We start from the raw sequence: 15,990 nt of genomic DNA, 5'->3' as shown, positions 1-15,990 counted from the left end.
CCCGCCGGCGGTAGAGTTACCCAAAAGGGAGGGCACAACTTCCAAGGCACCATAAATGGAAAGGCGATCATTATGGGTTGCTGTGCGAAGCGACAGGGGGTTGAAAACGCGCCCCCCCCCAACCCTGTCTTCGGTCGTCATGATAGCGCTGGCAACGGGCGCCGTGGAGAGGGCCCACCGGGTAGCCGCAGAACAGCCCAGCGTACCCGCCCGATCTTGTTCATCTGACACAGCAGGGCGGCAGGCGGGGCACTCGGGCCTTGCGATGCTATCCCGAGGCGCACTGGATGACGCAGGATGGGACCCGTGCAGGGACTGACACCGAGCGTGGCAGGAGCAGTTGGAGGTGACAGGCCACACGCCCTCTTAAATGCGGCATCGGGCCTTTCACAGACTGACACCTTACCGCTGGACCCCTATAGGGGCCACCGACGAAGGGCTTCTTGGGCCGTCGGGGAACCGAGTGCTCGAGGGTCACTGTTCACATCCCCGAGCACTCTCTCCCGGAAACACCCTCTCTTGGTCCTCGGGGAACCGAGTGCTCGGGGGTCACTGTTCACGGCCTCGAGCACTCTTTCCCGGAATTGACTGTTCGGGTCCTCGGGGAACTGAGTGTTCGGGGGTCACTGTTCGCAGTCCCGAGCACTCTCTCCCGGAACTACCTTCCTTGGGTCCTCGGGGTACTTGGGTGCTCGGGGGCCACTGTTCGCATCCTCGAGCACACCCTTCCCGGTACTCAGCTTTTCTGGTCGTCGGGGGACTTGGGTGCTCGGGGGGCCACTGTTCATGACCCCGAGCACTCTCTTCCCGGTCACTTGATCTTTGCAGATCATCGGGGAACCTGGGTACTCGGGGACCACTGCTCATGGCCCCGAGCGCCCTTTCTCGGGACTTAGTCTTTTAGTACCTCGCGGAGATGATCCCCGTGGGAGGGCGCCACGTGACGGATTGCTGGCCTAGCCTCGGGATTCGGGGACCCCTGGTTCCTGATTCACCGACAGTTCCAGTACACAATAAACTATGCAAAGGTATGGAGGGTGAATCAAAAGGCTATTGAGATGAGGTTTGGGTCATACAAAGCATCATATGACAATTTATCACGTCAACTAGCCACAATATGTGCGAGAAAATTCTGAAAGTTACTTTGACATCAAGCATTACCCCTCGTGTGAAAAGCTTGGAAAGCAAGTATTACAGCATGCTTTCTTTACATTTGCAGTAACCATAAAGGTATTTAGGCATTATCGACTCATCATTTGCTTGGACAGGATGTTCCTCACTGGGAAGTATAAATAACATATATTGTCTGCAATTGAGGTTGATGGGAACAACCAAATGATGTAACTGGGGTTTGCCTTTGTGAAGAGCGAGAACAGGGACATCTGGTATTGGTTCATTGAGCGGGTGAAGCATGCTATTATTCTGGAGTGGCCTGATATATGTTTGATTCATGATACACATGCGGGGTTGTTGCATGCTTTGCTGGATATGCAATACTGCAGTATTCGATGATGTGTAATAGCAAAGTGGTCTGACTTGAAGAGCAGGTGGTGCATGAAGCATATGGGTGCAAACTTTTACGGATAATTTAAAACAAGAACTTGATGAATCTTTGTAAGAAATTGTGTAGCCAAAACTAGTAGAGAAAGTTCAACACACTATAGGCAAGGCTAGATGAACTAAGCACAAAACATTCAGCTGAGGTAGCAGACACCAGAGAGGAGTCGATTGCTCTTGTACCCATCCCAACAGATACTCCTCAGATAGTAAGGAGGCTAGGGTCATCCGTTAGGAACTTCTCGTAGCGGATACAAGATGAGCCAAGCGAGAAATAGACCCTAATGTACGACACTGGAGGGGTAAGGTATGGAGTATAACAACTAATCTTGCTGAGGTCTACAACTAGGTTAGGCGGGGTATGATGTCACTTCCCTCTTATTAGAATTGTTGAAGGTATTAAGTATGGAACCTACAGATATTTCATTGATTGTTACGTAGCTATCTCAAAGGCAATGATAGATAATCATATGCTCTATGGATTGATACTATGTGAGTACATGGAAAAGGCCACAAAAAGGCACATATGCACCGCGTAAATCAAGAGTGAACTGTGGAGCACAAATATGAGGGTCTTAGGGGTGCCAAACATGAGCGCCATGTGCAAAAGTATGTGCTTAGAAATGAAACATGCATATGTTTGTGCCAGAAGACACAGTTGCTACACAGGTCGTACACACATCATAGCTGCATGTGGGAGTGGGGAGTCCAATATGCTACCCCAACAATATGTTTCTTGCTATTTTAAGAAGGATCAGATACTGAACACATGGAATCATGAGCTTTATGGCTACGACATTGTTGATATATTTACAAGTGAATCTACGTGCCATACTTCGAGAAGATGAAGTTGAAAGTGCATGTAGGCCCCCTATGTGGGTTTTGGATAATTGATGACAAAAGATTAAGGGACTAATATGTTTACTGAGGTTATGAACATGTTTTAGTCCTATTGGAGAAGTTAAACGATGTTGGCATCCCTCAAAAAGAAAACAGAAGCGGCATGTAGTTACTCATTAGGTTTAAATTGTTTTTATTTTCGAACTTGAGTTTAGGAATACCATTCTATCAAGAGGGATGCGTTTAGATTGACTTGAAGATGTCTCAGTGCTCAAATAACTCTTTTAGACCAAATATGAGAGACACAATCACCCTACAGACACCAATAAAGTTTTAGTGTTTGTTTGCACCCGGAGTGTCTGGGTTATTCCGGACTCTCCAGGTTGCTGGAACCTCCGGGTAAGTCTCCAGGAAAGGTGCTTGGGTAGAACCTAAGTGCTGAACCTGGAGTCTCCGGGTTGTCCCGGATACTCCAGATTCTAGTCAGTGGTCCGGAGTCTCATGGTTAAACTCCGAGTCAAGCTCTCTGTTTGGGCTTGAGTGCCCAACCCAGAGTCTCGGGTAGACCCGAATACTCCGGAATATGGTGATGGTCCGGACCCTCCGGATAGGGCTATGAACAGAGGTCTCTATGGAGCTTTCGAATGCCAACCCGAATACTCCATATCAGAAAAAAAAAAAGGTATTGTAATGACTAGTTTTTGGGGGCTGGGTTTAAATACCCCCTTCCCCCTTTCATTCATTGTTGTTGAACCAACTCGAGACAAAAGACTTCATAGCCTCTTTAGAGCCCTCTCACTCCTCAAGTGCATTAATTCTAGCAAGGATTTGAGAGTGTGGGTTGGAAAGTGAGATTGAGTGCTAGTGAGCTTAAATCCATCTTTTGAGCACTTGAATTCTTCGTCAAGCTATCGACTCGCATTTGTTACTCTTGGAGCTCCAAGCTCCTAGACGGTTAGGTGTCACCTGGAGAACACCCAAACTTGTGTAGTGTTTTGGGAAGTTTGTGAAGGTCATCCTAGCCTCTGCAAGGGAAGAGGAAGGTTGAGTTAGCCCCAAGCTCGATCTTTGTGGTCGCTCGATGAGGATAAGGATTGAGAGAGACTCAGCTCTTTATGAGGACCTCAACGGAGACGTTGGATCCAAACTTCGGAAAAAAAAATATTTGTCTTCTTTACTTTCTTGCATACTTCCTTGTTCTAGTTGATCTTTTGGGCGATTTGCCCCAATCTACTTGTTTGTGAGTTTGTGACCGCAAGTGGCTATTGAAAAGAAGCTCATACATCAATTAGAACATGTGGTAACTCATAGACTCAACTAGATTCGCTTAAATATTCATAGTTTTCGATTTCTTATTATTTCTGTACTATTTGGGTTCACCTGGAGTATCCAGATCCTATACAACCTGGAGTCTTCGGATTGACCTGGAGTATTCGGACTCTATAATCCGCTATGAAGCTTTAAATTTCAGGAAACGCCTATTCACCCCCTCCCTACTAGGCAACATCACGTACATTCAGAAGTACAAACCAGGAAGTCAGCAAACTCGACAGATTCAGAATGATATGGATGAATCTGAGGCGGGTCCAAGGGTGAAGCGATGCAATAAATATGATGGAACTGGTCACACATATAAGAACAATCCGAAAAATGCACCTTATGTAAGGGAGGGTCATGACGGCGGTTAAGTGTGAATGTGTTTGTCGTATTTGGATGTAATGTTTGTGGGGTTTTTGCCTAACCTATGTAGGTCGTATTTGTACCTTACGTTTGTATTTGATTCTGGACCTTACATTTATATTCGTAATTGTATATATGTAACATCCTGAGTTTTAGCATACTAATTAATTGTAAATTTCACTCCAAATTAGAACTTTTTGTGACTAATTAAGCCAACTAAAATCAAGGAAAAATACATGTTCAAATGTATTAAGTTGACTAGGTATTCCAAGATGCACTAGAATAATTTTCAAAATACACTAGAGCCCAAAATAATCCCTGCATTAAATTGGTTCATACGCATTGGTTTATGGTTTTTATGGTTATTTGTGTAGAGATTTGAAATTTAATGTCTCTTAGTTTCAAATCTATTCTTAGATTCTATTCAGCTCAAATCCAATTTAAATTCAAATCTTTTTTATTTGAATCACCTAAGCTTTACTCCTATTTCGTAAATTTAAATTAGCCCAATTAAATTTATGCCAAGTCCAAAGTTAAAACTAAATTCAAATACCTCTATTTGAATTTAAACCCAAACCTCCATTTGAATTTATGCCAAGTTCAAAGTTAAAACTAAATTCAAATATCTTGCTAGCCGTCGTCATGTTCCTCGGGGACAGCGCGACACGCCCACCGCCCCTCTGTAGCTCCCTTCCCCTCTATAAATAGGGTAGCCCAGTCCCCATTTCCTCATTTTTCTATCTCGCCGCCACCAGAGCTCCGTCGCAGCCACAATTACGCACCACTGCAACTCGCCATCACCGATCAACCACCCGCCTACTGCCAAGGAACACCAGGAAGCCACCGTCGTCCTTGTGCTGCTCTTCATCGACAAAAATCCAGACGAGAGGCCACCCGCACCGGACGCCGAGCCACTTTGCCGCAACTACATCATCACTCTGCCGTCCACCAGCCAACATCTCGCAGTTCTTGCTCTCGGTGAGCATCCCAGCACCCTCACGAACTCTTCTAGTTAGCATGTAGCCATCCCCTTGCTTTCTTCTCACGCGTAGCCGCGTGCAGCCTGTGGTTCTTGCTCCGCCGCCATGCAATAGCTCACCACCGGTGTGCATATGCCTCTGTGTGTGGTCCGGCCATTGTGTCGTGTAGTCCAAGGAGCTCCACGTCCCTTTTTCGTGTAGGTTGACCACGCCTATGCCGAGGGTCCTGCCCAATTTTCTTTCGCCACTGTCGTCTACCACATTGACATGCAGGAGGCCCAGGAAGCACCAGGAGTCAAACTCAATGAGTTTCCCATCAACTCAACCCTTGCAACAGTCTTATTTGATTTTGTAGCTTCGATTCATTTGTTTCTTCAAAGTTTGCTGCACTTCATAAGTTGCCAACTATGAATCTTAAGAAGCTGATTCAATCCCGTATGGGAAGTATCTTGTGTCGTCTAGGATGCCCCCAGGTTAAACTCCGTTTAAGTGGGGTACAGTTTCTAGAAAACCTAGTTATTCTGAATTCAAAAGTAATAGATGTCATACTGGGAATGGATTGGTTAACCAAGCACGAAGGTAATATAGCTTGTGCTAGTATAAGAGTTACCCTGGTCAATCATAAAGGAATCAATGTAGAGTTTGAGCCTAAAGGACCCAAATCTGACCCAATAGTGTGCAACTTAATTGCTCAGTCAATAGAGGATGTGTCAGTAATATGTGAATACCCTGATGTATTTCCAGAGGAATTACGTGGTATGTCACTGGACTGTGACATATAGTTCGTTACTGATTTCTTACCCGCCAAGAGACCTTATGGGATGGCAGTCAATGAATTGGAGTTATTGAAGGAGTAGATTAGAGAATTACAAGCAAGTGGTTTCATGAGACCTAGTTCTTCATCCTATGGATCACCAGTCCTGTTTGTAGAGAAAAAAAAGATAGCAGTTAGAGGATGTGTGTTGATTACCATTCCTTGAATGAAATGACCTCAAGAACAAGTATCAACTACCAAGGATTGATGATATGTTCGATCAAGAGGAGCCAAGTACTTCTCTAAGATAGATTTGAGATCTAGATACTACCAATTAAAGATTAGAAAATGTGACATCCAGAAGACCACCTTTGTAACAATGTATAGATTATATGAGGTTACATTCATGTCATTTGAATTGACAAATGCCCCGACATGCTTTATGAATCTGATGAACAATGTGTTCATGGAAGAACTGGACCGAATTGTGATAGTATTTATTGATGATATTCTCATCTACTTAAGGAGTACCAAAGAGCATGAACAACATCTGAGGGTGGTTATGGATAGGCTAAGAGCACATCAGCTCCACGCCAAATTCAGTAAGTGTGAGTTTTGGCTACAAGAAGTGGTATTTCTTGAACATGTTTTAACAGCGAAAGGGATATTAGTGGACCCTTCAAAAGTTGAGGCAGTAGTTGGCTCGATTCAACTAATGAATATCTCAGAAATCATAAGCTTTCTTGGATTGACGGGTTATTACCGCAAGTTTATTGAGCGATTTTCAAAGTTAGCTAAGCTAGTGGCCAAGCTTCTCCAGAAAGATGCCAAATTTGAATGGGGTGAAGCCTATGAAGAGAGTTTCCAAGAGCTCAAGAAGAGGCTAACTACCGCCCCACTGTTAAAATTATCTGATATCCAGAAAAAACTTCGTGGTCTATTGTGATGTCTCACGCCAATGTTTAGGTTGTGTATTGATGCAAGAATGCAAGGTTGTAGCTTATGCATCCAGGCAACTAAAGCCGCATAAAGAAAATTACCCAACCCATGACCTGAAATTAGTAGCAGTTGTGCATGCACTTAAGATATAGAGACACTATCTTCTTGAAAATAAGTGCGATATCTATATGGATCACAAGAGTTTAAAGTATATTTTCACTCAGTCAGAATTGAACCTGAGGCAACGGAGATGGTTAGAGTTGATAAAAGATAACAATATAAGTATCCAATATCACCCAGGCAAAACTAATGTGGTGACTGACACCCTGAGCAGTAAAGTTTACTACAATAGTCTTCAAGTACCAGAGTTAAGACTAGAACTTCTCTCAGAAATGCAACATTTGAATCTTCACATAACAAAAGGGCAAGTTCACACCCTAGTATTACATCTAACACTAGAGGATAATATTAGTGAAGCCCAGTCAGAAGATGAAGAGGTTCTGGAAATAAAAAAGAATCTTGGTTTACATAAAGCACAAGGGTTTAGAGTAGATCAGTAAGGAACTAGATGGTACAAGGATCAATTATGTCTATCGGATCGGAAAAATCTTAGGGAGTTAATCATGGATGAAGCCCACAACTCTCCTTACTCCATTTATCCTAGATGTACCAAGAAGTTCACAGACCTAAGAACCAAATATTGGTGGACAAGAATGAAGTTTGACATAGCAGGATTTGTCACTCGGTGTCACACATGTCAAAGGGTCAAAGCAGAGCACCAAAGACCAACAAGATTACTACAACCATTATCGGTCCCAACATGGAAATAGGATGAAATTGATTTGAATTTCATAATCGGGTTACCCAGAACTTAGAAGGGTAACGACTCCATATGGGTCATAGTAGATCGTCTAACTAAATTGGCGCACTTCCTACCTGTCATGACGACCTATAGTGGAGACAAGTTGACATACTTGTATATTGACAATATTTTGAGGCTATATGGGGTCCCAAGCAGGATCGTCTCTGATCGAGAACCCCAGTTCACATCAAGGTTATAGAAGAGTTTGCATACTACCCTAGGAACTAAATTGGACTTTAGTTCTACTTATCACCCCTAGACTGATGGTCAAACTAAAAGAGTAAATTAGATCTTGGAAGATCTTTTGAGAGCTTGTGTGATAACTTACGGAAAAGACTAGAAGAAAAGTCTATCATTTGTAGGGTTCTCATACAACAACAACTTTCAAGCTAGTTTAAAGATGTCGTCTTTTGAGGCATTGTATGGAAGGAAATGTAGAACACCTCTATTGTGGTCAGAAGTAGGAAACCGTGCGGTCTTTGGACCTGCATTGATCAAGGACGTAGAAGAACAAGTTACCAAGATTAGGGAGAATCTAAAAGCAGCTCAGAGTAGACAGAATGGTTATACCGATAACCGAAGGAGAAGTCTGACCTTCGAAGTTAGAGACTACATCTACCTCAAGGTATCCCCAATGTGAGGCACCCGAAGGTTTCAGGTTCACGGAAAGTTGGCTCCTAGATATGTGGGACCAAATGAAGTAATGAGAAGGGTTGGAGTAGTAGCTTATAAGTTAGCTCTTCCGAGAGAAATGTCCGATGTACACAATGTGTTCCATATTTTGCAACTGAAGAAGTGTTTGAGGGTTCCAGAAGAACAAGTTCCCTTGGAAGTCATGGATCTACAGCAGGACCTTCAGTACAAAGAGAGACTCATTCAAATTTTGGATGTGACAACTCGTCAAACCGAGGAAAGCAATCAGGTTCTGTCGAGTACAGTGGAGTAATCACACAGAAGCAGAAACTACATGAGAACAAGAAGAGGATCTGATGAAAGAGTTTCCCATCTCTTTGACAAGCTTTTTGAATCTCGAGGTCGTGATTTTGTTTAAGTGTGGTATATTTGTAACATCCTGAGTTTTAACATACTAATTAATTGCAAATTTCACTCCAAATTAAAACTTTTTGTGATTAATTAAGCCAACTAAAATAAAGGAAAAATACATATTCAAATGTATTAAGTTGACTAGGTATTCCAAGATGCACTAGAATTATTTCCAAAATGCACTAGAGTTATCTCCAAAATAATCCATGCATTAAATTGGTTCATATGCATTGGTTTATGGTTTTAATGGTTTTTTGTGTGGAGATTTGAAATTGAATGTCTCTCAATTTCAAATATATTCTTAGATTCTATTCAGCTCAGATACAATTTGAATTCAAATATTTTTTTATTTGAATTATCTTCCAAACCCCAGAGCTTTACTCCCATATCGTAAATTCTAATAACCCTAATTGAATTTATGACAAGTTTAAAGTTAAAACTAAATTAAAATACCTCCACTTGAATTTAAACACAAATCCCTTTTCCCTTTTATTTTTTTTCCTCTTCTTGGGCGAAATCTCTATCCCTCTCTCCTTTCGCTGGCCCAGCCAACCGGTTAACCTCAGCCGTTGACCCAGCCTCCCTCGCACACGTTGGCCAGTCTGCCGCTCGGCTGTCCCCAAATCACCCATCCCACGTTGGCACGCCCATGACCTCTCCTTCCTCCTCCAGTGCAATGACGCGCCACTCGCCACCGTGACAACCACCTCCTCCTAGGGAAATATCCAGCCACCACATTAAATGCCCAGCCACTTGCTCGTGTTCTCGCTCCCTCTCCTCTCTTTTCGCTCTCTCCCGCGCATAGCCTGAGCATCTGTCACCCACAACTTCCATGGTCCGCACGCGTGGCCGACGCAATGCCACCATGCCATGGGAAATATCCCCGCCAACTGTCGTCCTATTCCTTAGGGATAGTGCGACGCGCCCACTGCCTCTTTGTAGCTCCCTTCCCCTCTATAAATAGGGCAGCTCAGTCCCAATTTTCCCGTTTTTCCATCTCACCACCACCAGCACTCCACTGTCACTGCCATTACACACTACTGCAGCTTGTTGTCGCCAATCAGCCACCTATGTGTTGCCGAGGAACACCAGGAAGCCACCACAATCCCTGTGTTGCTCTTCGTTGACCAGAAGCCCAATGTGAGGTCACCCGCACTAGACGTCGAGCCACTCCGTCGCTACTACATCGTCGCTCTGCTGGCCGCCAGCCAGCATCTCGCCGTTCTTGCTCTCGGTGAGCATCCCAGTCCCCTCATGAACCCTCCTAGTTAGCATGTAGTCATCCCCTTGATTTCTTCTAAGGCATAGCCTCGTGCAGCCGTGGTTCTTGCTCTGCCGTCATGCAATAGCTAACCTCCAGTGTGCATATGCCTCTGTGTATGGTCTAGCCATTGTGTCGTGTAGTCCAGGGAGCTCTAGGCCCCTTTTTCGGTGCAGGTTGACCACGCCTGTGCGGGGGGGGGGGAGGTGCCCAGTTTTCTTATGCCGTCGTCGGTCGTCGTCTAGTGCCGCTCCGACCATGGACCACCATCGATATGCCCCTAGCCGAGTTCCCCGTAGTTCCTAGGTCACTAGCATTAGCTTCCTGTCGTGGAACTCTGGAGGGAACACGATCCCAGTGAGCTCATCGCATGTCGTTTTTTCCTCCCCGTCCTTCACTGTCGCGCCCGTGCGAGCATGCCAGACCCGACCTGCACACCACCGGCCTGCCAGGCCGCCCCATCCACCCAAAGGCCTTGCCCCTGTGGGCCTACCCAGCTCCGACCCACTAACCAGTCGGCCCGACCCGAGTGTGCCAAGTACTGTGTAGCCCAGTAATGTGCAGCCCAAGTCCAATATGAGCCCAATTTGGCCCAACCAAGTTATTGTTCATTTGGGCCCAGGCTACTGTTCATGCGGCTCCCACTCATAAATAGTATCATTTCATATTTTCTTGATTATTTTAGATTTAAACTTACAGGAGTCATAACTTCTCCGTTCTGGCTCTGATTTCGATGATTCTTTCATCAAAAATCATCTAAATTTGTGGTCTATCTATTCATCACAGTGTGATATCCTTTAGGGCTCATTTGGTTTTCCGTTAGTGTTATTTGATTCTTCCCTAGTATAACAGGGTGATGTGTAAAAATGGGTCAAAACTGTTTTGATGGGGGCAGGTGGAGCAGTACTCTAGACGAGGATGTTTATGAGGGCTTGAGTTACCTCTGTGGTATTCATTGCCAGAAGATACATGTCCCGACCGTTTAAGGACCAAGTTATTACACTATCATGCTTAGCCACCCCTCTGCAACCATGTGTCCTAAATGGGCAGAACTTGACTTCTCATTTACCGGACTGAGTTAGGCATCATACTAGGAGGCTGAGAGCAGTGAGCAGTCAAGTGGCCATTTGTCCCTTTGTTTAAAGGTTGGTAGAACCGGCCTAGGCTTAAAAGGGGGCTGGCCTTCAGTACATGGCATCTGGTACTTGAGGGTAAATCTCGTAGAAAAACCTAGCAGGAAAGGTGATTGAAGTGTTTCAGTATGATTCGCTCCTCCGCTTGCAATGGTTAGAGGCCGAGCATATCATATGAGTACAGTGTACAACTTCTGTAGAGTATAAATCTATTTGAATAGATGTGTCCATGGTCATGGATATGCGAAAATAGTGACCCTAATGACTAGACTTCGGGTGTGTGTGGCTTGAAGAGTGGGTGTGTGGATTATATGTTCAGGTTATGAGGTTGCTTGCTCAATCCCCTAGAAGTTGTATTGTACTAGTGGTACACCAGATATGACAATAGGGACTGTGGAGCAAGGTGTAGCCCCTCCTAGTACTGAAACCCCCAGATATAGCTTGTTACCTGGTTTTGAACTATTCAAACTATTTTGAACTCGATCGTAGATGATACAATTGGATACCTGCATAAAACTACTTTGCGCTAACTAAAACTGTAAAGCCCTATTCTTGAATTACCCTTTTATGTATCTATCTACTATTTGAAGTAGTATAGGGTTTGCTGAGTATCTTCCGTACTCACTCTTGTTGTCATTCAGATGAGAGAGTCGATGCTAACTTCGTCAGGGGTGCATTCGAGAATGAAGAGTAGTCGTAGAAGTCACGTTCGCACCTTAACTACTTGTGGCTATGGATCATTGCTTTCCACTGTATTTTTTGGTTGTTTGGCTGGGTTTGTAATATATTGTATGGTTTATAAACCTTTTGTACTCTGAACCTTAATATTTATGTACAAAGTATGATTGTGATACTACAACTGTTACATTATGTGTATCAGCTACTTGATCTAGTGACTGATACATGAGGCATAGGAGATCCCGGGTTTGGGGTCTTACAGTGTACATGTAATCTATTCATATAACTGTGTGTACATGTATGTTATACGATGTTCACGTAACTATGGTTATATGTATGGTGCAGACTTCTTATATTTGTTTTTAATGCAAATGTGGTGCACCCATTGACCCTTGAGCTTTTTGACCATATAGTGGACAAGAAGCACTGTAGCTTCTTGTCTATCGTTCATCAGACTGAGTTAGGAGTTTTCTAACCACGTGGCCTTAGGGAGCTACTTACAATGTATTTATTTAAAAATATGTTAGGTGCACATACACACTTAATGCTGCAAAGATCTAAACCATGGCCGGCGTTGACACCTTCATCGTTCGCGGGCTTCTCAAGTAATGGGCGCCAATATACAATGTCATTCAGTATATTCGATACTATATCTAATATGATCATCCATCCGCAAGTTACTACGGTGATGAAGCTGGGACATCTGCATATGCACCTCCACCGTTCGTACCCTATTTCGGCAGTCAGGACTGGTAGTCTACAACTGCCCATGCGTACCATATAGGTGCAACATTGCATTTTTATTAATACATTCATTTTCACAATTATCCTGTCTTATAAATTCATCTGTTCACAAGCCCCGCAAGTGATTATGCATGGATGACGGTGGCAACATCGCAGTTGTCATACCCGTGTCAAGAGGATGAGCTTGGGTCGAACCCCATGTTTGACATCGTGAGGGACTTCTTCGAGGGCACACCAGACTATGACATTGTCATGCGGACCCAATTTGCTAGTGCTCCACAACCAACATAGCAGACCCAGGAGGAGGTCTCGACACCTGCGATCGCTACAAGGCCTACCAGGCATGTTGTTCCACCGAACAACCTAACCTACTCTAGGGGCCACGTGAGAGTGAACCAGTGGAAGCGGTGACGGGACCATGATAGTGGGAATAACCGACACTAGCGGGGAGACAGTAGTAGGATTTTATCTTTGCTTTTGTAACTTAGATGTTTGTTTCATGATGCATCTTCAATTCGCAAACTAGTCTTACATATCCGTACATTGATTCGTAAACTAGTCTTACATGATCTAAGCAGGGACACGTTTGCTAATTGCTTACTGCCAAAAGGTATGTCGAAGCCCGAATGCCACTATGGACAGACATGCAGTGTTCGGTGTTCCCATGACTTAGATACCTTCATTTCAAACTTAGATGCGCTTCCCAAAGAGAGTGAAAGAAGCATCAAGTGACGAGGATCGACTCTGGTGCGACTCCACTGTAGGCCGGCAATTTACTTTCCATAATGTGTGTCAACATGTTATGCTTACGTTTTATATTGACCATAATACTTAACGCCATAAAAATTGTAACTTTTCAATGTGTGTGTCGTATGGCAGTGTAACTATGCTATGTAACTGTACTTGAATGAATTATCACCGACCGTTATTCTACAAACCATTTTTACTTCACATATTCCTATCTTCCCCCAATGATGTGCCTTTGTCAGCTACGTGACGAAGGGCATATACGACATGTCTAGTCTTACATATTACATATCTACTTTCTATGTATTACATATTCACAAGTTACTACTTACCATATCATTAATACATTTCTTAATCCCATGTGATGTCACGCTACCAGCTTCTCAGAGTGAAGTCACCTCTCGCTGCCACCTTTTCAGGGAGATGCAACCCCTCGCTGTTAGCATTTTAGATTGACATAACCGTTCGCTGCCACCTTTTTAGAGTGATGTGACCACACGCTGCTGACTATTCAGAGTCCAGTGACCGCTCGGTGCAGGAATGCATCCAATGCATGCACTATCTTAAAATTACATACCTACACTAGGTCTATACACCATTGATCCCTACATATAAAACATGAGGCTGAGACAATGAGAAGGTCATAACATCGCAATTTTCCAAAACAGCACTAGCATCTGATAACTAATACCACACCATGGCTGCCTTCTCAAGTAGATATTTCTTGTGGACATCCAAATTCTCAATGATAGTGATGAGGACATCACTCCCTCGGATACATACAATGATCCTCCATTGAACTTTCAAGGTCCAATCACAAGAGCTCGCGCACGACAATTAAATTTAGAGGTGAGCTCGTTCCTAAGCAACTCTTTATATAATTTTGAGAATAGATTACTACCTAATGATTATGTGTTGGTTAGGAATCATGGAGATGACAAGGAAACACATAGAGGAAGGCTTGGAGGCGTGGAGGAGCAGCTAGGACGTCCAACAACAGCAGGAGGTCCAGTCCAACTCGAGTCCGAATCAGCCTCGACCTCCAGGACCAGCGAGCAGTAAAACGGACGTCCAGGACGCATCCGGACTCTGTTTTCGACGATTCACATATGGTTGGAAAGATAATTTCATAAGGAAACCAATGGAGTTGGTTTAAGGTCCAAATTCCTTCTGAGTCAACGGAAAACGTCGAAACAAGTCAGCGTCCAGAATCTGTCCCGGTGCTGCGTCACCGTTTTTGGTCCGTTGGGCCATGTATCGTGTTGGAGTCCATTAGGGACACGTCCAGGGGTCCTTGGCCGACCCTAATCCTTTATATACAGTAGCCGCCGCCCTAATTAGGGTTGGGTTTTGCTTAGATTATTCTGTCAAGAACAGTTTCGCCGTTTCGTCGGTTTGTGAGACCCCAACTCGTGAGATTAATCATTCATCTGCAATTTGGTTGCATTCTTCCTTGTTCTTGCTTGTGTTCTTCGATTCGCAGGCAAGGATTTTAGCCTTCTTGGCGAGGTCAACCATGCAACGCCGGTTGATAACCAGAGGAGACGTGGTGCTGCGATTGCGGGGTTTCGGATCGTGTTGTTCGGAAGCCGGATCGACTTGTGTCTCGTTTCCACCAAATCGAGAGTTACCAGAACCTTTCGGAAGATCGGGAACCCTTGTTCATATTAGATAGCCCTACAGACTATGAGGGAGATCTAGGCAAAAGGTGATGATGTGTTTAAGGATGAGAACTTGAACAAAGTGTTGTTGAAATGGCAAACCATGACTCACTGTCCTTGTTTCACCACGAAGGAATGGCGGTGAACGGTAAGCTCTGTGACCTAAATGGATCTTAATATGCACTTGTTAGAGTGCCATTAGAGATATATGAGGTTGTGCGAACTAGCCGACATAGCAAAGTGTTTTAATAAGTGAGCACACACCATATTTATGCACTCTCAACAGTACGAGGAGCACATTAAGGTACGTTCATCGTTATTAAATGTCTCAGTCATTTGTTAGGTTGCACTTCTAAGACATGTTTATATTTTTCATATACTCTTTTTGTATACTTAGGTATTCTCTCATAATGAAGAGTTGCTAAACAAACCCATCGAGAACTTTTTAGATCTGCATCTACTCTTCGATGACGGCTGCCTACCTAGACATATCTAGAGACGTGAAGGTGGTCATTTGAGACCTTCATGACGTTGCGAAAGAGGCGGTGGTTCGAGCCACTGTGAAAGAGGTGGTCGTTCGACAACAACCACAAGAGGACATGCTTCTACCACTTCCGTCACAACTGAATGAATTGGTTCAGACGATGATGACTTCATGCTTACTCCTCAATGAACTCCACGCCGTTGTGAATTCTCTAACGACGGGGCAAATGACTGGGTTCCTAACTTTATTATTTTCCGTATACACCGGCATCATGTATACCAAAATCCCTATAATATGATTGTAATTAGTGGTCCTGGAGGTAAGGTACGGATAACTTTAAGGGCCATTTTGTTTGTAATATTTATGCTACTAATTATTGTATTTGTTGAATTCAAGGTGGTTCTATCATTTTTAATCTATTACCTAAGTCATATATGTATCTTAGATATAGCCTACATGCTATTAGTAATATTTAAATTTCATATATATATATATATTCTATCTAACATTTAGTGTGTTTTTATCATTTCACTTACCTGTATTTATTCTATCTTCATTTAAATATTTTCTAACATTTTTGTTATTTTATCTTATATAACTTCTTGTATTATTATTTTTTTTTTAAA

The sequence above is a fragment of the Phragmites australis genome, chromosome 2 (assembly GCF_958298935.1).
Source record: "Phragmites australis chromosome 2, lpPhrAust1.1, whole genome shotgun sequence".
Classification (NCBI taxonomy): Eukaryota; Viridiplantae; Streptophyta; class Magnoliopsida; order Poales; family Poaceae; genus Phragmites; species Phragmites australis.
Note: the sequence above shows the minus strand (reverse complement) of the source record.